The sequence below is a fragment of the Saimiri boliviensis genome, chromosome 13, assembly GCF_048565385.1.
Source record: "Saimiri boliviensis isolate mSaiBol1 chromosome 13, mSaiBol1.pri, whole genome shotgun sequence".
NCBI classification, from domain to species: Eukaryota; Metazoa; Chordata; class Mammalia; order Primates; family Cebidae; genus Saimiri; species Saimiri boliviensis.
Window position 1 is genome coordinate 40,466,693 of NC_133461.1, and position 27,804 is coordinate 40,494,496.

At 43.6% G+C, this 27,804-nt stretch overlaps 1 protein-coding gene across 1 annotated transcript in view; it reads right to left on the reverse strand.

The window, feature by feature from the left end:
- The window catches only part of LOC141580899 (uncharacterized), a 497,294-nt gene that overhangs the window by 281,744 nt on the left and 187,746 nt on the right, over positions 1-27,804 (reverse strand). The window lies entirely within an intron of this gene.

The following is a 27,804-nucleotide window of genomic DNA, read 5'->3' on the forward strand; positions in this document are numbered from 1 at the left end:
CTGATGTATGTGAGTTCTATGTGCATATCTTCAAGTTGTGTTTGTGCCTACATACCTAGCCAGTATCAGAAGGTGAATAACAACTTGGGTTCTGAGTGAGAGGACCCTGAGTTGGATTCCTGCCCTGTAACATAGTATTTCACTCTGGACAAGTTATTCAACTTCTCCAGCTCTAGTTTCCTTATCTATAAAATCTCCATGTCCTCCTTCCTATGGGACATGTGAGAATTAGAGGGCAGAGTTTATGGGAAGCACACAGCATTGTGTCTGACACATAGTAGGTGCTCGATAAAATGTAGCAATTGTTCGTCATTGTCATACTTATAGAGAGGTGTCAGAACAGATGTTATCTGACATCTTAAGGCAGCTAGGTTGTAGGAATCATTGTGCTTTTCATCTCCCTTTACAATTTTCTATATTGCTTGGATATTTTGCATGCATATCTATTGTCTCTATAATGGAAAAAACAATACATGTTTCTTTCAACAAAACAAAAACCTGAGGCTGGTATTCGTCTCCTTCACAGTACAGATAAAACACTCCTCAATCCCTGACCCTAAAGTCAAGGATGGAGATCTCCATCTTTCCAAGTGCTTCTCCCACTTCTTCCCTGAAATTCCCACTCTCCGTTGTACCATTTCTGGATTAAAAGCTCAGAATGTGATTTTATGTCCAGAAAGTCCAGCTTTAAATTTCCATGATACCTGGGATTGGCTATCTTAATCCCACCAGAATTGATTTTTTAAAAAATCAGATTAACTTGCTGTCATTTTGGAAGGTATGGCAGTAAGGGACAACTCAGTGTCAGTGTCTGTCAGAGACCGAGGAGGGGAAGCCAGGAGGGAGATTTCCGAGGCACATGGTTGACACCGTGGGCTGGGGCTGGAGCTGGGGACTGGGTGTGGGGGACTGGAAGCCCAGCTTGAGTGGGGAGTGGGCAGGAAGGGGACCAAGAGAAAAATACGCTTTCTTTACAATAGGGTTCAGGTCAGGTGTTCCCACAAGTGCAGAATTCCCCTTCCACATGCATGTCAGAATCATGGGGGAAGCTTGTTAAAACCTGAGATTCCAGGCAAGACCCTTCCCTCTTCCAAGAGATTCTGATCATGGTTCAAAGGGGGCCTGGGCATCTTCCCAGGTGAGAACTGGACTAATGGTTGTGAAGCAATGAGGAAGATCCTTGGTGTTAAATATCCCACTGTGAAAAACCCAGTGCTCGACCACTGTCATGGCTGTGTGGCTTCAGTGCAGTTACTCAACCTCTCTGGGCTCTTCATACCAGTGAAATAGGGTGGTGATCCAGAACAAAATGATGATGGGGCCGTTCAGGTTGGGCAGCTTCCGCGTGACGATAGAATCTTGCTGATGTGAAGCCAATGCACGGTCCTGTCATTCTCTGAGAAGAGACCCGGTGCTCTGAAGATGATTTCTGACCCTAGGGTCGCCCGGCCTGTTTCCCCTGCCACAGCCGCTCTCGCCGCCTTTTCCTGGTCCTGTGGCGGCAGGCAGCCTGCAGCCTGCGCGTGTGCTCCACTGCCCCCTGGTGGTCCCATCTGGGAAGGCGAACAGCGGCTCCTTCCCTATTCGCTTTATTCAGGTCCCCGAGCAAAAACAGCGCCAGCCGCAAGGCCAAAGGTGGAGAGGGGAGGTGGCCATGGGAGCTGACTTCTGAGGCTATGGGGCCTGGACTGCCCCTCCCCACCACCGCCGCTTGACTGCTGATGCCCAAACTGTCACTCTGGAGCAGCACCACTGAAACACCCTTGGCGCTCCCTGACCCTGGGCCAGGCTCTCCTTGGAGCAGAGCAATGGGGGAGGGGGAACGGCTGGGGGACGGGGTGGGAGGCACACCTGTTGCTTCTGGAGCTTGAAGAAAGGAGTCTGACCTATCAGATAATGTAGGAGGCTGTACAGAATTCAGCACTAAAACTGGTTAAAAGGCCAGCCCCTAAGGAGCACACTGCAGACTCTCAGCAGTCCTCCAGCTGGAAGAAGGTGCTGAAGGCTGAACGAGAACTCTGCACCCATGGGAAACCCTGCCCTGAGGCTGGCTCTGGCAAATGTCTAAACTTAGGGCATGAACAGAGGCTCTGCCACGGGCAAGACTGGCACTGGACAAAGTGGACGTAACTAAAAACCAAACTCAGCCCCCACCCTCCTCCAGCCTGGGAACCCGGTTGCCACGAGCCTGACCTTCTGACATTCAGGCCGTAGGCTGCTCCAACTCCAGAGGCCATGCCCCCCATCACGCCCTCTTCCCTTCTCCCCACAATGAAACGCCCCTGCCCTGTACCCTGTTCCTGCAAGCACATACCCCTGGGCGGGGCCTTTGGGCAGGTGATACCTCTACTTGCACCTTCTCAAGGAAAGGCCCCTTCTTGGTCATCTGAGTCCTTAGTGACCCTGCCGATTTCAAGTGGAGACTATGAGGATTGGAGGGTGGGCTCATCGCAGAGGATGGGGCACATCTTTTCATCAAAAACATGCCACCTCGGTTGGGCACGGTGGATCACGCCAAACATCCCAGCACTTGGGAGGCAGAGGCAGGCAGGTCACCTAAAGTCAGGAGTTCAATACCAGCCTGGCTGACATGGTGAAACCCCGTCTCTACTAAAAATGCAAAAATTAGCCAGCATGGGCACCTGTAATCCCAGCTACTCAGGAGGCCGAGGCAGGAGAATTTCTTGAACCCAGGAGATGGAGGATGCAGTGAGCCGAGATCGCACCATTGCACTCCAGTCTGGGTGACAAAAGTGAAACTCTGTCTCAAAAAAGAAAAACAAACAAACAAAAAATGTCATTTGGACATGGTCCAATCATAGGGAGCAGGCATTTTGGGATGTCCATTATGGCACCGTGTTTCTGTATCTGGGCACGTGCTCCATGGATTAAGGACTGGCTTACTTCACAGGCTGTAGTCACCCATCCTAGGTGTCTGCAAGGGCAGAGGACAGGGCTGGAGCTCCCAGAGCTTCCCACCTGCCACAGTCAGCCACAGACAGCATCAGGAAAAAAGGCAGAGATAGTGGCTTCTAAGCACTCCCCTGAGCATGGAGAATAAACTCAATTTCTGCTCAGGAAGCTGTTTCAACTCCAGACTTCACTGTTCCTTCAGTAGGCTATCTGGAAGGGCAAACTATGAGCTGGGCCTTCTTTAGGAGCTCACAAAGCTATGTACAAGTATGAAGCCTCCTCTCTGCCATCACTGTCCTCCTTATGCTGGAAGAGATCTTATTAGGGTTCCAATCACCTTCCTTGTTTGACCCTGAAATTTCCTGAATACTCACTAACCAAAGACTACTTTCTCTGTTCCTTGTTTTTTTCATTGTTGTTTCTCTAGAAAACAAGCCTCCACAGAAAGGAGTAGCAAAAATTACAAAGATGAAGAAGATAAATGCATTGTCCTTTTTTTTTTTTTTTTTTTTTTTTTTTTTTTTGAGACGGCATCTCACTCTGTCTCCAGGCTGGAGTGCAGTGGCGTGATCTTGTCTCACTGCAACCTCACCTCCCGGGTTCAAGCCATTCCCCTGCCTTAGCCTCTCAACTAGCTGGGAGTACAGGCATGCACTACCATGTGCAGCGTTTTGTTTGTTTGTTTGTTTATTTGTTTGTTTGTTTGTTTTGTATTTTGTATTTTAGTAGAGATGGGGTTTCACCATGTTGGCCAGGATGGTCTCGATCTCCTGACCTCATGATCCACCTGCCTCGGCCTCCCAAATGCATTGTACTCTTATAATGAACTAGGTCTCCATAAATTGTCTTTGGTATAGCATGTCCCATTTCGCTTTTACAGAAGTTCAGATAAGGCAAGGAAATACTCAATTTCAGAGGCAAAGGGACAAAGACTCAGAGAGGCCAAATGAGGAAGCTAGATAGGATCCCCAAATTCTGACCTTAAGTTCTTCTTACTTTAGAGAAAAGTCTTGATTGCACCTCTGTAATTTCCTAGTGGTATTTCTTTGTCTCTCACTCTGAGGATGGGGATACATTATTATCTAATGCAGGTGGGGTCTTAGCATTAGATACTAGTGACCCACAGAGCAAGGAGTGTTCACCTCATGTTGCCCAGGTACCCATGACTCCAACTCCTCTGGGAGAGGTCAGCTTGGGGCAATTTCTCAGCTTCCTACCACTTTTCTCCCCACACGTCACACTCACACACACACACTGCTCATGGCATAGCAACCCTGTTCCCATAGGACCAGCCCTGGGCTCGGGGCTCAGAGCTGACATCTCACAGATTCCCTCGTCTCCTACCAAATCCTCCTCCAAGTCACTGTTCCAATTCATCCTGAACAGGTTATGGTAGACCCTGGAAATATTTTTCTCTCTTGGTTTAGGACATCATGTCCCTTGGCTCCTTCCCACCTCTCTGCCTGTTTCTTCTCAGCCTTCTTTTCTGGGGCTGGTCCTTCTCATCTGTAAACTTTGCAGGGCCCAGGGCTCAGTCCTTGCTCTCTTCTCTGTACTCTCTCTCAGAGATCTCACCCTGCTCTAAGAGCTTCCAATACTGGATAGATAGATTGATGATAGATAGATAGTCAAGTAGATAGGGAGACGGATACCTCCTAAAGACTCCTGCTTCTAACCAAATATGACATCTTCACTCAAATGTCAAATAAGAACATCAAAGGTAACATGAATAAAATCAAACTCTTCCATTTCTCCTCAGATACGATTTCCCAACAGTCTCCTGGCACCTCCATAGAGGCAACTCCATCTTCTGGTTGCTCAGACCGTCGAGTCATGTTTAACTCTCCTTTTCTCTCGCAGCCCCCATCCAAACTGCCGGTAAACCTGGTAGCTTCCTAATCAATATGGACCTAAGATCCAACTGCTCCTGCCCTCTGCTGAGAGCCACCAACGCTCCTCAGCCACCCGCAATAAGAGCCAAAGCCTCATACTGGCCTTCATGGCAGGTGGCCACACACCTGGACCTGCCTTGGACCCTGGCGCTCACGACTATCCTAGTGCAATTACTAACAGCACTTCCTTTTACGATATAGGGCCCCGACTGGATGATAAATTGCATGCTGTGCCCCACAACATGCACATGTCCAGTCAGATCCTCATTCCTCTCCACCCTCTCTACTGCTGTCTCCTCCCTCGGGCCACATTGGAAACACCTTCCTCCCCAGCGGGCTGTGTTCAGTGCCTCTATATGGAATATGCTCTCCCTAGAAAGCCTATGTCACATTACTTATTTCCTTCAGATGCTCAAATGCCAGCTTATCTGCTCAGTAATAAGGCTACGCCGCTCTCAGGACAACAGCCTGGTCGCTCTCCACCCCCTAACCCTGCCACACCCTTTTTCAGGGCAGATGTCCCTACCTGGCAGCTACATCTTCACTGTCACCCTCCTCACTGGAAAATTAGCTCCTGAGCCCAGAGCCTTTGTCTTTCTACTCATAGCATCAACTCCAAGGCCTCACACAGCTCTTCAGACGTAGGGGTGCTCCATAAGTATCTGTTAGAAAAATAAATGAATGGCCAGGCTTAAGAAAAGTCACAAAATGTGGAGTTCAGAAAGCTTAAAAACCTGCTACTTCTAGTCACAATGTGCACAGAGGGCAACTTAGATTAATGGAAACTAAGTGTTAGGAATCGTCAGGAGCTCACATACTGGTTTGAGCTCAGAAGACGTGGCATTTGGTTTGGACTACATCACTTGGGCCTGTCTCAGGACTCCCCTGAACCTCAGTTTTTTCGTTTTTAGAATAGAATAATGCCTATAATTGTTTCCAGCACTAGAATTCTGGAATTCCACATGTTGGGCCCCAGAAAGCTGAGAGCACAAAAGAGCAGACTAAATAAACTGGGTCGTCGGGAAAGTGAGTACTTTACTGCCTTTTCGCTGTCCCGTGGACTCCCAGCGTCACCCACCATCTCAAAAGGTACTTCCTCAACATGGCCTGCTCTGGATGCTCTGGGGCCTAGCCAGACACGTGCACAAGGAATCGACCATGTCCTTTACAGTGCTGTCCTCCCAGAGGACACTGACCTTCAAATATAAAGGCACAGCTACCTTATCTGGAAGCAATCTGCATCACCCCATCCAAGCACATGAGCTACTCACAGACCACCTATAGTCACTTCAAGCCATGACACTGGAAACAGGAAATTCAGAAGAAACACACATGGGGCAGCAGGGAACACAGAGTGCCCTTCCCGTGGTCATCTGTGGGCTCCATGAGAGCAGGAGCAGCCACGCAGCTCTTCCTGGGCCCCCACTCCCTGCCTCTGGCTCTCCACATTGAGAGGAACCTTCATGGGAGCAACACTCCCAGCCATGAAAGGACCAGATCAGGGAATCAGGTGGGAATTTGAAAAATTGGCCCCAAATTTGGCAAGCCAGGATTTCCTTCCTCCATCTCCTTGAGGAGATGAACCCTGTTCTCAGGATGGCCCTTATTCTCACCAGTCACCGGCACCACCCCAGTGCCTGCAATATGATGGACACAAGAGAAACAGAAAAATATGTATATTTATGTACTATATATGTATTCTTATACATGTATTATTATTGTAGAATATACATATAAACAATATACATATTATACATTATATATAAATAACACATGCTGAGTAGATGAAGTGAACAAAAAAATGAATTAAACACACGTATACACACACACACACACACACACACACACACACACACACGCACATTTGTTCTGATCTATCTATCCTGTTCCCCAGGAACCTAGGCTCTATCTTGGGTTACTATCTGTCAGTTCATCTGCTTCTTGGAGACTTTGAGACAAGGCTGGTTATGAAAACAATCCTGAGATTTTTCTGCTCGAAAACTACCTCCTGCTGGGGCTCCTCACCCTCGGTCAGTGGCATGCTGTTGCCAAGGCTCTGGTTCACGGCATTATACATACACTGAGTTTGTAATCAGAATCTAGCAGAATCTGGTTTAAATATGTGGGGACTACAGTACATATGAATATGCTAATCAGCTAAGCTTAATAGTTCTCATTTGTATTAATGCAGATTAGGCAGCTGCATTTCCCACCAAATATTTTCCTTGGTATTTACTGACGAAATCAAGGTCCTTCTAATAAGTTCTAATATTTAATCTAAAAGCTCTAAAGAAGGTGCTTTAGTTGAGTATAATCTAATTTCACTGAACAAAATTGCATCTAAAAGCAATATAAAGTTACAATTTGTTCCTTGTCAAATAGTAAAAATGGCCTTTAAATTTTACATGGTTTTGACCTTTGGTTTTTGCATTTCAATTAAACTTCCCTCAGAGCCCAGTGGATCAAATGTTCCCTGAGTGTGAATTAGGTCCCAGCAAGAGATGCCTACCAGCCCTCTGTTTCTTTCCTTTTCAAACTGACATTTGTCTCCCTTTTGATGCAGAGCAGAAACTTTCTCCCTCAATGGCTGGAGCAGAGGTAAACAGAAATATTAGGTCTGGCCAATACTTTGTCTCTGGACACCTGAAATTTCTACAAGTCAATCATCTAAATCCATTCCGGAATCAGCACGCCAACCGGCAAGCCTCCTTATAACTGGTCTGAGAATGACCCAAACTCTCCACTAAGCCATATTTTAGTAAGGCTTTGACTTTTGCAATGTCTGTTACATCTTGTATTATACTCATGCTTCATAAGAACCCAGGGATCCCAAGGTGAGGTCATCATTTGACTTCTGATAGAATCAGATGCTGAGGTCTGAGAGACTGTGATGCCACCCAATATCCATTCTCCCCTCCCTTCTTGGTAATAAAGTCCTATTTTTATTTAGGGCAATGATATCTCCAGCTAAATACTATATTTCCCAGTCTTCCTTGCAACTATTGAAACAAACAGATAGAAAAAGTCTTGTGAGTTCCTGATGGCATTGTAGAATCACCACACTAGCTCTGGCTACTACCTCTAGGCATCCTTCAGATGACTGAAAGAGAACCAGATGTGATTTTCTGTTACATGCAGTTGAAACAAATCTTAACTCTGGAAAAATTTATGTAGCACAATTCCTGGCCCATAAGTACAAAATAAATTATAACAATTTCTCAGGCATGATCAGTTCAAATGATACTTCATGGAAACCAACCAAGGGCTCAGTGACAGAAAGAGAGAGAACAGACGATATCTGCATATCTACAGAGATCAAGCAGAAACTGAGAACTGTATGTATCAATAAGAAGAATAGTAAATATTTACTGGGCTTATAGGCACCAAGCACTATTCTAAACATTTTACATGTATTAGTTCCTCTGTATTCTCAGCAATTAATACAGCACTAGGAAAATTGTGGGTCCACAGTAAATGTGCTGAATAAACAAACAGACAGAAAGCCAGATGACATCTTGCTTATCTGGATCTGAGCCTGACCTGCTGACTACCCTGAGCATGATCAAGATTAAGTGACACATGAACTCTTCAGACACACAGACAGCATATCCTTATGACCATGGTTCTTCAAAGGTCAGGATCATTTTATCTCCAGCAAACTGGGGAATCCGTGTGTGCAAGGCATGTGTCTCTCCCCTCAAAGAGAGAATTTCACCAGAACATCTCTTTCCTGAATTTGAAAAAAAAAAAAATTAGCCGGGTGTGGTAGTGCACACCTGAAGTCCCAGCTATTCTGGAGGCTGAGGCAGGAGAATCACTTGTACCCAGGAGGTGAAGGTTGCAGTGAACCAAGATCACCCACTGTACTCCAGCCTGGTGACAGAGTGAGACTCCAGCTCAAAAAATAGAAAAAAAAAAAAAAAGAAGAAGAAGAAGAAGAAAAGAAAAATATATAGCACTCCTAAAGATTTTGCTATCTCCCTGACCTAGGTGGTTCCAGAATGAAGACATTGTCAGGGCATAGATTTAAGGGAGAGATACCTCCAAAGGCCATCTGCCACACCATAGGGCCAGGCCCAAGCAGGAAGTTCTGGAGTTTCTGTAATAACCGACCAAGAACTAGACACTTGGGAAATGCACTGCCACAGTTCATGGTTACAATGGCCTCATGAGTTATGATGCCATTTCATGCAAAACACAGGAAGAATTAGAGACATTGTGACTTACTTCACCCAAACTTATTAAGCATGTACTATGTGCTAGGCATTAACTTTGGGGAATGTAAGAGAAAATATGGGATATTACTTTTAGGAGCATAGACTTCAGTGAGGAAGATAGACACATAAACAAAAATGATATGTTGTAACTGTTGCTGTAATGAAAGCATCAGGTATTACGGAGACATATTGGGACTAGCTCACAGAAGACTGGCTATGACTGCTGGGACAGACTAGGGCAGAGACAGAAGGCAGAAGGGAGGTAGTCTAGGAAAAGAGGGCAGTTATAGGAAGTATGTTAAAGAAGATACAGTTGGTGTAACTGGAGCATAGGTTTGATGGCTTCATAATGTTTTGATTTGGTAGGCTGAACTACATCTTTCATAATTTTCTTAATTGTATGTTTCTAGTTGTGGGGCCACAAATGAAATTCTTGGGAGAATGGGGTATAGAGAGGCAGAAATGAAACAATAGCCATTTTGTAGCTCACATATGTTATAGCTGAACTGCTGATTTACCTCAATGGAACGGAGCAAGTTCCCTCTCTTCCCTTGGTACTCCTTAGTTCTGCTGGCTCCTCTAGTTGTATTTGCTTAGCTCCATAATGAAGGGCCCAAGCTGCTGCTTGTTACAAAGGTCAGAGGCAACAAGTAGGAACACAGGTTTCAGCCTGTGCTCACAGTCTCAGCTGTGCATATGGGTTGCAGCCTGCTCATGACCTTCTTTTCCCAACTACCTGCTTTTGGACCTCAGTCTCTGGCATTAGAAGAGTCTACAGCCTTACAGAGACCACTTAAACAGTTCCCACAATTGTGCAGCCCTGTAACAAACCCTTATGTATATATAAATTATGTATATATACATATACATATGTATATATATATATGTATAAATGTATATATGTATGTACATAAATGTATATATCTCGTATGGGTTTTTCCTCTGTAGCTGACTAATAAAGAATTTGGTACCAGAAGTGGGATGCTACTTCAACAAACACCTAAAAATGTGGCAGTGACCTTGAGATCAAGCAGTGGGTACAGATTAGAAGAATTTTGAGGAGCATAATAGAGAAAGCTTAAATTGCCCTGAATAGGCTTTTAGCAGAAATACAGAAATAAGAAGCCTGCCAGTAAGAGCTCACAAGTAAGGAAGGAACATATTACTGGAACCTGGAACAAAGAGGGGTCTTTGTTACATAGTGGCAGAAATATCAGCAAAATTGTCATCTGCTTTAAGGGAAAAGCAAAGCTTATAAAGGATGAACCTGGTTATCCAGCTAAAGTGATTTCCAAATAAAATGTTGAAGGCACTGCCAGCAGCATCTTGCTGCTAATAGTGAAATGTGAGAGAAGAGAGGTAAATTGAGGGAAAAACTGTTAAATAAAAAGAAAGCAGGACTTGGTGATTTTAAAACTTCTCAGCCTTTCCAGGTGGCAAAAAATGCTGAAACTAAGAAATGACTTCTGAGCAGTCAGGAAAATATGGCATGAAGATGAGACTACTCCCTTCCTGGAGTTTCCTGAACCACCTCATGATAAACTATGTGTTTCTGATTCTAATTTATGAGTAACCAACCTAAAATGCATCCTTGCTTGTTTTTCTAAATTTCAGGGACTTGAAGCTCAACCACATACTCCCTCAAATTCTAGGCCTCTGACCCTAGTAATAAGACTATTATGCAGAAGCTGGTTACACCATTGTGCAGCTAAAAACACACACCTAGTCCAAGAGCCAGAGGGGCTGAAGTAAGACCCAAGGAAGGTACAGAAATTTCTCACTGACCTTTCACCCTACTCTTGTGATACTCTCTGCCAGTGCCTTTCACAGTCTTTTCCTTAAGTGTATCACAGAAACACTAGTATATTGGCCCGGGCTCCTCACTCACCTCTTCTAGGAAATTTTGTATCATCCTATGCCTTGACACAGACACATTACTAACTGTATTTCAATCCCAGCCCTTCCTCCTAAACTACAGCTTATCTATCCAACCTCCCCCTGGAAATCTACACTATGGTGTTGCAAATGCAGCAACCCACATCAGAACTCATTCATTTTCTCGCTCTGTCTCCCTCTCTCTCTCTTTCTCTCTCTGTCTCCCTTTCTCTCTCTCTCTCTCTCTCTCTCTCTCTCTCTCTCTCTCTCTCTCTCTCACACACACACACACACACACACACACACACACAGAAAATACCTTTTCCAACACACCTGGTCTATGAAACCAGACCACCTGGATTTGAGTCCTGATCCTAGCATTTCCTGACTGTGATACCTTGAACAAGTGTCTGTTTTAACCTCCTTATGTTGCAACTTATTCATGAGCGATTGAGGTTAATGATAGTTCTTACATCATTAGGTTATTGCAAAAATAAAATGAGCTCTATATGTAAAACAGAAGTGACTAGCACATATTATACTCTCCATAAATTTTAGATGTCAATATTTTTACTATCATGATGAACTGTATCACTCAATAATCCAAGGAATAACTCTTGAAATCCCCTACTGCCCTGCAATACAAACGTATCCAACTGATCATTCAAATTCATTGGTTCTACCTCCTGAACATCTTCCTCATCTATTCACATTTCTATATCCCAGCTGTTACCTCTTTAATTCAAGCCTTCATGTTTTCCTCATCAATAAGGATCAGTGTATAACTGTCATGGCCCCTTAGCTGGGTTTTACATGAACCATAACCAAAACAACCCCACCCCTCTGCACCTATGTCCAAATCCCTTCTCCACACTGTAGCCAGAATATCATTCTAAACCAAAACTCTCATCATATGTCTCCGCTTATTAAGAATAAAATCTTGGCTTGATAGGGTGGCATTACCCAATGGCCTCTACACCCTTCCCTCAGTGCTCCCTGCCGTCAGCCCCGCCTTCACCGTCTTACATCCTACAATTCAGCCACATTGGACTCTTGGAAAATTTTAAATTGTTTAAACACTTAACATGTCCTTCCTCCTAGAGTCTTTGGTGCTATTAAAAAAAACTAGAGCCAGACAGTAGTTAGAGCAGTGAAAACAGATTTCATTCAGGAACTACAGCAATAGGGGAAAAGAGACCTCAATATAGAACTGGGCTCAATTCTGAATATAGCAAGGACAAGTGGGGATTTATAGCCAAGGAGCAGGGTGGGTGTGAAAGGTAGGTGGATGGAAAATTACTAACAAGAGGCATCAAGGGTAGGGGAATTCTTTCTAAACTGATCTAACAGGATCCTTGCTGAAGGCAAGTCCGAGTAATCAGATATCAAGCATGGAGGATGAAGAATTTGATCAGACAGCAAAGGTGATCAGATGTGGAGCTGGAGGAGTCCTTCCCAAACTTACTTAGTAGGATTTCTTTTCTTTTTCTTTTTTTTCCGAGACAGTCTTGCTTTGCTGTCCAGGCTGGAGTGTAGTGGCACAATCTTGGCTCACTTCAACCTCCTGTAATCCCAGCTATTCAGGAGGCTGAGTGATTCTGATCACTCCCAGATTCAGGTGATTCTCCTGCCTCAGCATTCCAAGTAGCTGGAATTACAGGCATGTGCCACCATGCCCAGCTAATTTTTGTATTTTTAGTAGAGATGGGGTTTCACCGTGTTGGCAGGCTGGTCTTGAGCTCTTGACCTCGTGATCCACCCGCCCCAGCCTCCCAAAGTGCTGTGATTTACAGGTGTGAGCCACCATACCTGGCCACTTAGTACAATTCTTAATAAAACTGATCTATGAAAGTTCAGCAAAAATTGGAGCCAAAGTCAAGGCCTAGTTGAGAAGAGATCTCAGAGTAGCTTTATCAAAGTCTTATCAAGGAGAAAGTCTTTGTCAGTGCCAAAATAAAACAAAACAGGGAATTATTATGGCAAAGAATACTTCTTCTATAGTATTTATGCCCTCCCTACCACTAATTCGTATATGGAAATCTAATCCCAAATGTGAGAGTATTTGAAGGTAGGGGCTTTGGGCGGTAATTAGGTCATGAACGCAAAGGACTTCATGAATAGAACTAGTGCCCTTATACAAAAAGCCCCAGAGAGATACCTTGCTCCTTCCACCATGTGAGGACATGAGAGAAGAGCTGGCCATCTATGAACCAGGAAGCAGGCCCTCACCAGACACAAAATCTGCTGACACCTCAATCATTGTATTCTAGCCTCCAGAATTGTAAGAAATACATTTCTGATGCTTATAAACCATCAAGTCGATGGTACTTTGCTATAGCAGCCTAAATAAACTAAGACAGAAAATTGATACTCAAAAGTGGGGTATTGCTATACCTAAAAATATGGAAGAAGCTTAGAACCTGGACAATGGGCAGAGGCTGGAGAGACCTGAGACACATGCTAGAAAAAGCCAACATTGCTGCAAACAGACCTTTAAGAGCAATTCTGGTGGTCTGAGACCTCATCAGAAATTAGGAACTTGTTGGACAACGAAGGTAAGGCCATCCATATTATAAAGTGGTACAGACCTTGGCAGGGTTGTGTTCATATCTTAGTGTCTGGTGGAAGATAGAACATGTAAGCGACAGAACTGGAAATGTGGCTGGGAGATAGCTCTACAAGTATTAAAGGAATGGCATAGTTCTTCTTGACTGCTTAGCAGGCGTCCCCAAACTTTTTACACAAAGGGCCAGTTCAGTGTCCCTCAGACCATTGGAGGGCCGCCATATACTGTGCTCCTCTCACTGACCACCAATGAAAGAGGTGCCACTTCCTGAAGTGTGGCAGGGGGCCAGATAAATGGCCTCAGGGGGCGCATGTGGCCCACGGGTCACAGTTTGGGGATGCCTGGCTTAGAGTAAAATGTGAGAAGAGAGAAGTGACTTACAAACAGAATTATTAATCAAAACGGAAGCTGAACTTAAAGAATTGGAACATTTTCAGCCTATCTACTTTGAAAATAATGAGAAAGACTACTCAGGAAAGAATACTAAGGTTGTGGCCAAATAACTATCCAATATAGTCAGCCATCTCAAAAGAAGCCACAAAAAATGCAGAGGAGTAACCACCTGCATTGCTCAACACTGCCTCACATCACTGGCCTCACTCCCCACACTGCAGTTCCAAGCAATTCAGCCACCTCTAAGTTAGGCTTCAGTGGGCCCTAGTGGAAATTACCCTGTAACCAGCGAAGCTTTGGGGATGTGGCTGCCTCCACCTAGATTCCAAAGGATGAGCTGCCTGGAGCTGCTGGCATAGAACCAAGGTGGAGGGCCACTGGGAAGTTTGGGACCACCAGAGATAAACCTGACTAGGGCAATGCCCAGCAGAACTGTGGGGGTGAGGCCCCCTAGAGAACCCACACCTGTAGAGCCTCCAGCATACAATCACAGTCTGGGAGAGCATCAAGCACACAACTCCATCCCATGAGGGCTGTGGCAGAGGCTGTGCCCAAAACTGAGGGGACAGGGCTACTCAGAGCTTTGGGGGCCCAACCCCTGTCCAGCAAAGCTGCAGAGGAAGGACTGCTATCTCAGTGGGTCTAGAAGACAGAACCTCACCACTGTGTGCCTAGAGAGCAAAGCATCAAGCAAAGGAGGCTTAAGGGATAATGTAATTGCCTGTTGGATTTTAGACTTCCTCAGGACCTCTTCATCCTTTCTTCTTTCCTATTTCTCCCTTTTGGAAGAGGATTGTCTATCCTATGTCTGTCCCTCCACTGTATCTTGGAAGCACAGGACATGTTTGATTTCACAGATTCACAGCTAGAGAAGAATTTGCCTCAGGATGACTCATACCTTGAGTCTCACCCATATCTGAATTAGATGATATTTAGAAGATACTTTAGACTTTGGGCTTTTGAATTCATAACATGTGAGAAGTACATGAGTTTTGAGGGGCCAGGGTAAAATGCTATAACTATTTGCCTCTTTCCCAGGGTAAAATGCTATAACTAAATATTTGCCTCTCTCCCAGTGTATGAAACTCTATTCCCAATGTGAGAGCATTTGGAGGTGCGGCCTTTGGGAAGTGATTAGGTGAATTGGGAATGGGATTAGTGCCCTTATAAAAGAAGCCCCAGGGGGACCTCTCACCCCTTCAGCCATGTGAGGTTATAGTGAGAGAACAGCTATCTATGAACCAGGAAGTGGGCCCTCACCAAACACGGAGTGGGAAGCCACCTTGATCTTGGACTTCCCAGCCTCCAGAACTTTGAGAAATAAATTCCTGTTGTTTATAAGCTACTCAGTCTATAGCACACTGCAGCCCAAATGGATTAAGACAACCCCTATACTTGTAAGTGTCCCAAACAGCAACAGGTGAGTGAGGAGGTATGTGGTTGGAGTCCTAGGTGGGAGACGTAGGCTGGGGAGCAGGTGAAGCAGAAGCAGTGTGCTTGGACACTGGACTACCCTGACCTGCTTCAGAGGGCCACTTCCAGCTGACTGTAGCCCCAAACTCTGATTTGCTTGCCTACAAGGCAAGGGATAATTCTGGCAACACAGGTTAACTAATCTAATCACAGCAAAGGTCAGGACCCCAGCAATGGAAGCAGACCCTTCCTGCAACATTGGAGGACATCTCCATTGGACAAGCAAACCAAGACACTCTGATAGAAAAGCTTTTATGTTATAGGGTTTGAGTTTCCTTTTTTCAACCTTCCGGGAGAAAAAAAAAGTAGTCAAGAGGCTGTCAGGCAGCTCAGCGTCTCCATTAGAATTCAGAGTATTCCACGGTAATTACAAAACAGCTGTAATGGAAAATTGGTAGTCAAACCCATTTTCCAGCGACTAGAACGGTGAATGGGCTCCATTATGTTCCTAATTCTCATTAACTTAATTTGCATAGGAAACAATGAAGGAATACATAATGAGGTACAGTGGGTAAGCAGCCCAGCCCTGGCCCCCACGGTGCTGGGTTCAACCCACAGTGACCCACCCCAAGGGAGGGAAGGCCAAGTGCTAGTGCTGGGCTGTACTCCACCAGGCAGCCTGAGGCTGCTGGCCTGAGCTAGTCCCAGACCAGCAAGGTGGAGGATGACTTTTTGCATGTCACTCCTTGCCTCAGCACACCCAACGCAAATCCCATTTCTTCTCTCCACCTCCCTCCCCTACTTTTGGTAAGGCTGAAGAACTGGAGCAGAAGGAGGAGGTAACTTGTTTTCGGGTAAGCAATTCCAGGCTTTGGCTGTGTGTGCACGCGTGTTTCTCCCTACAAATCTGGTTTTAATTATAATTGGCCCTGGCAAAAGAATGAGATCAGCAGCTGGGGAGTAGGGTAGGACTGGGGTGCAGGAATAGGCCCGAGCTGAGCCCTGGGTGCTTTTTGGGAAGTGAGGACAGCAAAGCCTAGTTCCAGTTTTGCTACCCTAAGCCACAGTGACCACATCAAACCAGCTCTTTGCTGGTAGATTAAATGGAACTTGAGTTCAGGTAAAAACAGGTCACACCCAAAGCTCAAAGCTCAAAGAGCCAAGCTATCTCTGATTCCACCTAGCAAGATGTGGTAGTAGTGGAAAGCCAGAATTTCTTTGTGTTCTCTATTTTAACAAATAAAATTACAAACAAACAAACAGTGAGTACATTCAACTCACTGTTTTGGGCATCTTTGATATTTTAGACACTATACTGGACTGTCTAAATGATTCTTTATAGCCAAACCACCAGATAAGAATTATATCAATTTCACTGATAGGAAAACTGAAGCTCAAATAATTTTATATGCTGATTGTTTAGCTCTTCACAGGCAAAGCCTGGTCTTACGGACCAGCTGGTCCAGCTAAGCCGATGTTTCCCAAACTTTTAACTTCATGGCACTCATGGAAAATGATTACATTTGTATAGAATACTCAGGATGAAGGAGGGAGAATGTGGAATCTGAAGAAGGCTGTCATAAACTCCACTGGGTGGAGGGGATCAATATTTCAAGCCACATGAGTTGGAAACCTGAAGTCTAATTCATAGGAAAATGCTGGCCCCTTCCAAGAGCTACTAGGAAGGTGTGTGTGCCAGCAATATCTCAACAGTGTCTCAGTTAATAAAACAGAAATGCCTGAAACACCACTACTCGTTTGGGTTAATTATTGCCCTCCCCATATTTCTTTTTAAATGCATATCTCTGTAGGTGATGTATATGCATCCCATAAAGAAATGCAATGTAAGGAGCATTTAACTCAAAGTAAGAGACCCAGGTTTGTTTCCTAATTCTGCCACTACATAGCTAAAAGAGTTATGCAATTCATTTCAAGGGAACTGGACCAGATAACTCTCCTTCTCTTAAAACTCTGCAAAGATACCTATGTAGGCTTTTGTCTTGAGGTGAGAATGGGAATGGGTCAGTGCTGTGCCAAATGCTGAAAGGAAGAATGGCATAGGCAAAGTGAACGAAAACAACTTTTTTTTTTCAATAATTAATCATTCCTCGCTGCTCCACACCAACCCTATTATCTTTATCATCTCCAACAGCAATTTCCTGAGAATGTACTAAGTTCTGGGCATCACACATGTATCATTCATAATCCCTGTAACAACACTATGAAATGGGTTTCATCATCACCATTAGATATGGTACTGTCACGATAAGAAGTTGAAGCCATACATCTAGGTGTTCCACCTGCTCTTCACGTGCTTCTCTGTCTCATTTCCAGCCTGCACTCTGTTTTTTACAATAACCTGCTGCCTCTCCTTTACCTAAACTCCCTCTGAGCCTGGAGTGGATGACATGCTCTTCAGCATTTCAGTGAATTCTTGATGCTCAGGGTGAATTTGGGAGCACAAGCGTGTCTCATCTCTCATTGGCTCTCAATCTCATCCTGAGAGATACTACCTGTATCCCAAATAACTGGAGACAGTTTAAGCAGAACTTTTGGTTGACTTGACCAATTGTATTGGTTCTTCAGGTGCCATAGCCATGCATCCCAGAGACACCCTTGATAACCAACACGGCAACCCCTGGTGTGCAAGGCCAAGGAAAACACATAGTCTGCGTTCATGTGCACAAACTTCCGTCTTTCTGTTTGTGCCCACCAGAAACCAGTTCATACAGTGCTCAGTGTTTGTTGATTAATGAATTGACTTATTGCCTTTATTAATAACCAAGGTTATTTACTCTGTGCCTGACATGTGTAATCATTGTACCAAGAGTTGTAGAGAATTTTACATTTCTCTACATTAAAGTACATTCAGATTTTCCACATTCAGATTTTCCATCTAAGTCTTCATATGATCCTCAAAACGTCTTGCTTCAGACTAGGCATTGGGAGGTGGTCTTCTTTCTTGATGCCAACCTCATGGCTTAGAGAGTTGCTGTAGGATATGGAAGGAAAAGCCCAAGAGACCAAGTTCAATGTTCTAACGTTGTTCAACTTCATCTCTGACTTTAAAGAGAAATACCAGCTGGCCTATTTAACCAAGCACCAGTTCCAAGCAACTCCCACTCTCAAATGGACTGGCTTTTAGATTAGTTTTCCTGCAGGTTCTCCAAGCACTGTCCCTCATTTCCTATATATAAGAGAGCAAATCTGAAGATGTGCTAGAAAGATTCAGGACTGTCTTGTTTGTTCCCTTCTTGGGTTCACTCAATGGCACTTACACACAGACAAAAACCCACTTGTGGCTGAAGTCTCCCACGCAGAGTTGCAGGCACGCAGCGTTCCCTCAGTAAAGTGCCTCTTGCTGTGTTCCTGGGAACCAGCACCGTGCCACACAGCTCTGCCAACTGCATCACTTTTGGATTCCGGGCTTTGAAACCAAATAAAAATTGATATGTGTGTAATCACATTTGTTTAATTAAAGTAACACATCTGTGCAGTAAATATTCCAGCACGAGCTGGTCAATAGCAAATCCTCAGCATGTACAGTAATAATTGACTAATGTAATTAAATGCATGTCAGAGTTTTAAAAGAAAATATAATGAGATTTCATCATTTTATATGTACAGGTAATTAGTTCTTAGGAATGTGAGTAAAAGCAAATTATCTACAGATTTGAACTATCAGCAGATAATTCAAATGACCTAGTTTGGGAGAGAAAATGGTATCTAAAAACTAGAGAAATTTAAGCCAAAACAAGTGTGTTTTACTATTAAATCAGAAAGCTACATTAAGAAATAACGAATAATTTTGTTCAACATGTTTTCACGGAGCTTTTCTCTTTGGATGAGTTGTGCCATAGTGAGGGTACCAGGTCTCTCCTGGTTTATGCTTCTCTTCCAGTGGTCTAGGTATCCAGGAACTTCCTAGCCCCAAGCTCTGGGTCATTTTAAACAAATCTTTCTTTCATTTTTTTTCTGTATTTAAGGTAACCCACCTCCTGCTACTCCTTAACAGTTCCTGTTTTGTCCAACAGTTATCATCTAGTTCCTGGATAGCACATGCACAGAGAGAGCTTGGGAAGAGCATTCCAAGAGTAGGGAACAATAATGAGCAGATGATGCAAAGGGAGAGAAAAGTACATGTCCTGTTTGGGAAGCAGAGAGCAGCTTGGTCTGGCTAGGGAAGAGTCCAGTAGAAGAGGAGGAGATGAGGCTGTCAAAATAGGCAAGGATATGATGAGCAGAGACTTGAATATCGGCCAAGAAGTTTGAGCATCATTCTCTGAAGGCCATATAAAGTTGCTGAAGATGCTGTTTTTTGCTACTTCACTCAATGCTAATCATGCCAAATGCTTCAAAAATCTCAGCACTCAAATATAAACTAGCTGCTTGTAGAAACAGTCAAGTCCTCATCACCAAAGCCTGGCCATTTTGACCTTAGGGTTTTCTCCACGATTACAGCTGTCTGCACACTTCTCTTTCCCACTGGGTGATGCCTCAATTTCCTTCCCTTCTCTAAACTCCTACAAATGTTGATACTGCCACCTTCATGGCCCACCTTAGTGGCTTATCTTAGCAACTGTAGCTCTGGATTGTGAATCATGTCTTGTGTGAGTTTTATTGCCATAGGCAGACTAAGCATGGGCAAGGACAGCACAAGCCTGTCCTGTGCACATGATTTTAAATTTTCCATATGTACACACAGGCTGTTTAGCTTCATCTTTGCTGCCACAATTCTGTGTCAGGAAATAGCAGTGAGAGAACAGAATGACCACGATAAATGCAAGATTTGGCCATCGTTTGATTTGACAGCCACATATTCCTCACTAGTTGGAGGGCAGAAGCTTTACAGAGTTTCACGGTTAGTGGCTGTACTGAGGGATATGCCACCCACTCCCTTGCTTGCACCCTGTGATCAGAGCTTTCCTTCTCTGGGACAGTTTGTGCTGGTGCATCAGTGACCAAAACTAAGTGTCAGTGTGGTCCCATGTTTAGAGCTTAATAGTTGGCAGTTAATAGTTCCTACAACAGCAACAAAAAATGCAATCACAATAGTGATAAAGAGGAAACCTATAAATTAAAAGAAACAGACATATCAACCAGTAGCAATGCACTTATTTTACAAATAACAAAAAACTTACTTGGATCAAACAGGAAATTTCCACATATAAACAATTGGAGAAATATAATCACTTGCTAGATATTTGTGCATAAGAAATTTTTAAGTTTTAGGTATAACAATTATGTCATGGTTTTAATCTGTCAATCTTTTTTCAAAATTGCCCTTACATTTTAGAGATACAAAGCAAAACACATACAGATGATAGGATATAATGATGTCTACATTTCCTTCAGAATAATAAAGGAGAGGGAGGAAAAAAGAGTCAGTAAGGTTATGAATGAAACAAAAATATACTGGTAATTGTTGGAGCTGAGAAATACATACATAGGGCTCAATATACTAGCTTCTTAACATCTATATATATATTTAAATTTTTAATTTAAAAATGGATAATCCTGATTTGTAGTTAGCCAAAGAGACAAGTCTTTCTGGGTTATTAGTTTATGGCTAGATTTTGAGGTTGGTCTGAGGCTTGAGCTCTAGGTTCCATTTTTGACTAGCATTATAAATTTATAACTTATCAAGTATGGAGCAATCTATGACCAAAAAAAGAATCCAGGAGTGGCCAGACAAAATATAAAGTAGATGATCGTGGTTATGGGGTAACTTGGGTCTGGTCTTGGGATCAGTCTGTGGCCAGCTTTAGAGATTGATCTAAAGCTGGAATTAAGAAGAAACAAAGTAGGAGGTCATTCTTTCTGGAATCAAAGATGGTTTAGACCATCAATTACAGAATTATGTATTTCCAGAGCTAAAATTCAAACATGTGACCAAATGGAGAGAATGTTTTATATTTTCTTTGTGGCAATGTGGGGTGGGTGGCATGTTGGATCTGGCATGACATCATATCAGTGATGGACAAGATTTAGAATCCAGTGTGTTGATGTCAGGATCAGTTGTGAATGATTTCAGGGAGCTTATTTGTGACTGGGGTTAAGGGGATCTACAATTTCTCACTGGTGTTTGAGGCAGTTTTACACTCTAGGATACACAATTAGTATTACTTGAAGATGGAGGGTATCTAACAATGCCAATATCTAGGCCCTAGCTGAGGCCACTGATCCTGGAACTCTGAGGTCAGGGCCAAGACGTTGAGAAGCCCTGAGTTAGCGTGTCAAAGTGACCAGACTAAAGTATCCTTTATATCCGAAGTTAAAAGGTGTTCTGTGACCAGAGTTTCAAGTGTAAGGAGTCAGTCACTGGCTACATAATAGAGAATTATGTGGGCCTCCAGAAGGATGTAGCAAGTATGTTTTATTAGCACTGAGCTAATCCTGGGGTCCCCGATTCAGAGCACCCAAGAAGCACACATAAATAATGTCATGCCTTGATATAAAACAATGCTTCTGACCTACCTATGTAGCACATATCAGAGTCTTTACCTGAAGCAAGAATAGCTTTCTCCACTGAGGAGATCAAGATCCAGAGCCTATCCCCATTCAAGATCATGGATAAATGGTCCATTAGGAAATGGAACCTCAGATCATGGCCTCACTTGATTCCTGTGTCAGTCCACTTAGCTAACTCACCTAGCAAGACCTTACCAACAACAGCCCTATGTAGAGTAAAATACATGATAATCAATGGGGTTGAATGGAGAGAAAGTCATGAGTATTATACATTTAAATGATAGAAAAAGGGTATTTTAGTCCATTTAGTGTTGCTCTAAAAGAATACATGAGGCTGGATAATTTATAAAGAAAAGAAGTTTATTTTGCTGACGATTCTGATGGCTGAAAAGTATAAGCCTAAGTAATTGCATCTGTGAGAGCCTTGTGCTGCTTGAATTCATGGTGGAAAGTGAAGAAGGAGCCAGCATGTGCAAAGAGATCCCATGGGAAGAGAAAAAGCAAGAGAGAAAAATTAAGAAAGTGAGACTCCTTTTACTAACCTGCTCTTATGGGAACTGATACAATTTGGATATTTGTCCCCTCAAAATCTCATTTGGAAATGTGATTTCCAGAGTTGGAGGTGGGGCCTGGTGGAGGTGATTGCATCATGGGGCAAATCCCTCACGAGTAGTTTAGCACCATTCCCTTACTGATAAGTGAGTTATTGCTCAGTTAGCTCACAGAAGATCTGGTTGTTTAAAAGTCTGGGATCTCCCCTTTTCTCTCTCTTGCTCCTGCACCCACCATATGATGCCCCCATACTCCCCCTTTGCCTTCAGCCATGATTATAAGCTTCCTAACGCCTCACCAGAAGCAGATGATTCCTGTACAGCCTTCCTTCCACCAGCCAATTAAATCTCTTTCCTTATAAAACCCAGTCTCAGGTATTTCTTTACAGCAAAGCAAAAATGTACTAACAGAAATTAATTCATTCCCATGATAACTAAAACTCACTCACCCACAAGGGATCTATTCATGAGGAATCTACCCACATGACCCAAATGCCTCCCACGAGACCCTGCCTCCCAGCACTACCACACTGGTGATCAAATTTTAACATGAGTTTTGGTGGCGCAAACAACACCCAAACCGTAGCAAAGGAAGAGAGGAAAGATGTGTCTCTTAACTTTTCCTTAATTGGTAAATGCTTTCTTGAAGAGGTAAAATTCTGCAACCCAACATGTTGCTATGGATTCCATTTAGTTAGTCTATTACATGCTTAATCTGTGGCTATTGTTTGCACCCATGAGGAGGATGTCTAAGTCACAGCTCTGTTCATAAGAAGCTTGTAACCTAGGACAACAGAGGGTCAGGGGCAGCAGAACAGGAAAGACATGAGAAATTATGTGAGTGGACTGGGTTGCAACAGCACTAGGGCGATGGCCCCTGTCGGCTCATGGTTCTGTGAGCTGTACAGGAAGTCCAGGCCAGCATCTGCTTCTGGTGAGGCCTTAGGAGGTTTATAATCATGGATGAAGGCAAAGGGGAAGTAGGTGTTATCAGATGGCAGGAGCAGGAGCAAGAGAGAGAGAGGGGCAGGTCCCAGACTCTTTCAAACAACCAGATCTTTCGTGAACTAACCGAGCAAAACTCACTTATCACCAAGGGGATGGTGCTAAACTATTCATCACTATTCCACGCCTCCAAATGGTCTTCCAGCATCTCATTGAGAAAAGGAGTTAATTATTGTTTCCCTCTGAGATGCCTTCTGGGACCAAGAACTGGTTAGAATGCTTCCAGCATCTCACTGAGAAGAGGAGTTAATTGTTTCCCTCTTAGATGGCTTCTGCGACCAAGAACTGGTCAGAATGCTTTTTACATCAATCCTGAAACCACCAAAAGGTACATTATCATTTCTTTAAGGTGGCCTGCACTCTACTGAGATCCGGACCTGGGTTCTGGCAACAGTGAGAAAAAGCACAGAGAAAAGGTAGCTATGTGATGAAATGTTCCGAGAGAAGGGGGTCAGAAAAATGGAGGGTAAGGTAGGTTAACTGGCATCATTGGAGATGATAAACACTGTAGTTGCCTACCAAATACTATCATTTTTCCTTCCTACAAATAGAATTCCAGTTTAATTCAGGGAGACAATGCGCTCAGTTTCAAAGACCATTTTCTGGCCTTCCTTGCTATTAGATGTGATCATGTAACAATGTAACTGATGAGATATTAGTGCAATTCTGCTGAAGAAACACATAAAGCACTCCTTCCTCCTTTACAGACATACTTCCCAAGTTCCAACCCATTCTTTTCTTGCCACAAGTATAAGAGCATTGAAATCGCCAGTTGAAACACAACAGCATCCTTGAGTCTGTTCCAGAATTGGATGCACTCTTCTGAATCATTCTTCTCCAGCTGATGACAAGGAAAGAGACATTTTCTAGGTAGGAATCTGTCTTAGTCTATTCACACTGCTGTAACAAAATGCCATAAACTGAGTTACCTATGAGTTATTTACACAGTTCTGGAGACTGAGAAGTCTAAGATCAAAGACTTGCAGATTTAGTGTTCAGTGACAGCCTGTTTTCTCCTGGCCTGAACCTTCTCACTCTGTCCTTACACAGTTAAAGTGACAAAAAAGTTCCCTCTTTTATGAGAGCACAAGCCCACTCATAAGGGCTCTGTCTTCACAGTCTAATCACCACCCACCTCTTAATACCATCATATTGGGGTTTAGGATTTCAACCTATGAATTTTGGATATTCAGACCCTGACAGAGCCACTACTAGGTTTGTGCTAGAGCCTTGGATGGTGCTATGACCCCACCATGCCAGCCTGAGCCATTGCACATTGCCATCCAAGCAATCTTGATAGAGGCCCTGAGCATCAGAAGAAGCACCTCTTCCCTTAGTGCTTCCCCAATCACAGCAACAGCAGGAAAAGGACATAAGCAACTCACACCTCACCTTACCTGTGAACTTGTGACATCTACAGTAGAAAAGAGGAAGGGTGTACAGATGACCTGCAGAAGTTTATTTGGGAATGTCAATGGATATGGCAAGGGCTATGGCAAGAGCTAAGACATGCAGGATTCTGGGTTCTGAATGAAACTTTTCCACCTTCCTGTGGAATTAGCTGAGGTTGTAGTAAGTCAAGGATCTAGAAGTACGGCAAGCTTCAGAGTGTGTGCCAATGACATGTGAGAGTCACCATACCATGAGGCTACAGAGGCAGACCAGATACCAGTCCAGAGTTCCTTCTGTAGCCAACAAAGAGGAGGTCTTGGCTGAGTGAAAACTGGCTAAGGGGATAGGACTAGATCTTCATTATCTCTGCTTACCAAGGTTGGACCTCAGAGAATAACTTTCTTTCTTTTTTTTTTTTTTTTTTTTTTTGAGATTTTTTTTATTGCATTTTAGGTTTTGGGGTACAGGTGATGAACATGCAAGATTGTTGCATAGGTACACACATGGCAGTGTGCTTTGCTTCCTTCCGTCCCCTCACCTGTATCTGTCATTTCTCCCCATGCTATCTTTTCCCACCTCCCCACCCCCCACCCCTCCCCCATTCCCCCCCAACGGATCCCAGTGTGTAGTGCTCCCCTCCCTGTGTCCATGTGTTCTCATTGTTCAACACCCGCCTATGAGCGAGAATATACGGTGTTTGATTTTCTGCTCTTGTGTCAGTTTGCTGAGAATAATGGTTTCCAGGTTCATCCATGTCCCTACAAAGGACGTGAACTCATCGTTTTTGATGGCTGCATAATATTCCATGGTGTATATGTACCACATTTTCCCTATCCAGTCTATCATCGTTGGGCATTTGGGTTGGTTCCAGGTCTTTGCTATTGTAAACAGTGCTGCAATGAACATTCGTGTGCATGTGTCCTTGTAGTAGAATGATTTATAATCCTTTGGATATATACCCAGTAATGGGATTGCTGGGTCAAATGGGATTTCTATTTTTAGGTCCTTGAGGAATCGCCACACTGTCTTCCACAATGGTTGAATTAATTTACATTCCCACCAACAGTGTAAAAGTGTTCCTATTTCTCCACATCCTCTCCAGCATCTGTTGTTGCCCGATTTTTTAATGATCGCCATTCTAACTGGTGTGAGATGGTATCTCAATGTGGTTTTGATTTGCATTTCTCTGATGACCAGTGATGATGAGCATTTTTTCATATGTTTGTTGGCCTCCCGTAACTCCACAGCTTCTGCACGGCAAAGGAAACAGTCAGTAGAGTGAATCGGCAACCAACAGAATGGGAAAAAAATTTTGCAGTCTACCCATCTGACAAGGGGCTGATATCCAGAATTTACAAAGAACTAAAGCAGATCTACAAGGAAAAAGCAAACAAGCCCATTCAAAAATGGGCAAAGGATATGAACAGATACTTTACAAGAGAATAACTTTCTAATTCTCCCTCCAAAACAAGCAGGAGCCAAAGGCTCTCACACAGGCTGAGTTAGGTTGGACGCAAGAGCTAGGAATGGAGGAAAGCTGGGTAGCCACTGACAGCAAAAAGAGGAGCAAATGGGAAACAAAGTCTGTCATTTTAAAGGCCAACTCCAAACAGCTAAGTAAGGGCCATGAAGTCCAAATTGGGAGGGGAGAATCAGAGAGATTCTCTTGTCTCCAAAGAGAAAGGACCTCAGCAGAGGGCAAGCAATATGGAAGAATTAGGTTCCAGAGTAGGGAGTGTGTCCTAGCCCATAGAGGGAAGATACTGTGACAGCTAGATTCAAATAACAACAATCCTGTGTCACCAGTATTATTATTACTTGATAAATAATAATATTACTATCTATGAATGCAGATGAAGCTAAATAAAGGTTTGCAAGATGCACAGTCAGGCAAATAGCGAGCAGCATAAGAAAGATCAAAGCTATAGCCTGCATGTTCTGCACATGTATTCTGCTTTCTTTTTAGAAGAAATAAAGAAAAACTAAATTTGAAAAAATAAAATTTTTTAAAAAGAAGATCAAAGCTACAGCTGTAATACCAACGCCCAAATTTGTGTGTGTGTGTGTGTGTGTGTGTGTGTGTGTGTCCATAATTTCATGCTGAAATACATTCAGAGAAAGAGAAAAAGAGAGAGCACCTATGTGTTGGGGGAAGGGAACGAGCAGAAGGAAGAGTGTCAGCCAGAAGAAAACAATGATAATGACAGATAGTCCTGAATATCTACCTGAGAGGTTTTCGGTTGATTTGACAATAGAGAAGATCCATTGTAACTCCTTGAACCAGGGCAGAAACCACAAAAATGGTGTTTGAGGATGTCTAGTCTTTGAGAGAGAAGTGGAAGATAAAAGCTTGGGGAGCAGGGCACTCAGGTTTCCAGAATCAGGGTTACCTGTGTTCCCTCCTTGGCCACTGAGTCAAGAACAACCCAAATTATTTTTTTTGTCAGTTTCCTTTTTCAGGCTTGTTTCCCACTTCCAAGAGAGAATGAAGGTTACCAGCTATGATCATTTGTATTGGGATTCGCACCTCTGAGAGAAGTTTCTCCTTTAAAACATAGTGATATGTTAAATCCTCACTGGTCCTCATTTCATAGGAAAGAGAAATGTCACAAGCAACATTCTCACCAGCTACATTAGGGGGCTGAAGTTAGTCTTCCATATCAAGGGGAAAATCCTACAAACAGCCAAGTGTGGCAGACAGCCTTATATGTTACAAGATGGGATCTTCTTGAATAAGAACTTGGAATTGATATTGCCAGGGTCTCCTCCAACTCTGTGATATTATAAGGATGAGATTCTAATTTTTTTTTAAATGTGTCAGGTCCAGCCTTCTGCCTTTAAGCAGACCTGCACTCCTGGAGGAAGCTCAAATTCCTGTTTGCCAAGGCGTTCTGCATTCCAGGGACTTGGCACTTGCTGATTCCTCTTCCTGGATGGCTTTTCTTCTTGCTCTTTGCAAAGCTGGCTCATTTGATTCTTTCAGGTACTTGCCTGAAATGTCTTTTGCTCAGAGGGCTTTCTTGACCACATACTTAGTTGGACCACCCTGTTTTTTTCTCATAGTAGAACCCCGGTTATTTCTTACATGAATCTTACTACATTATGACAATTGTATA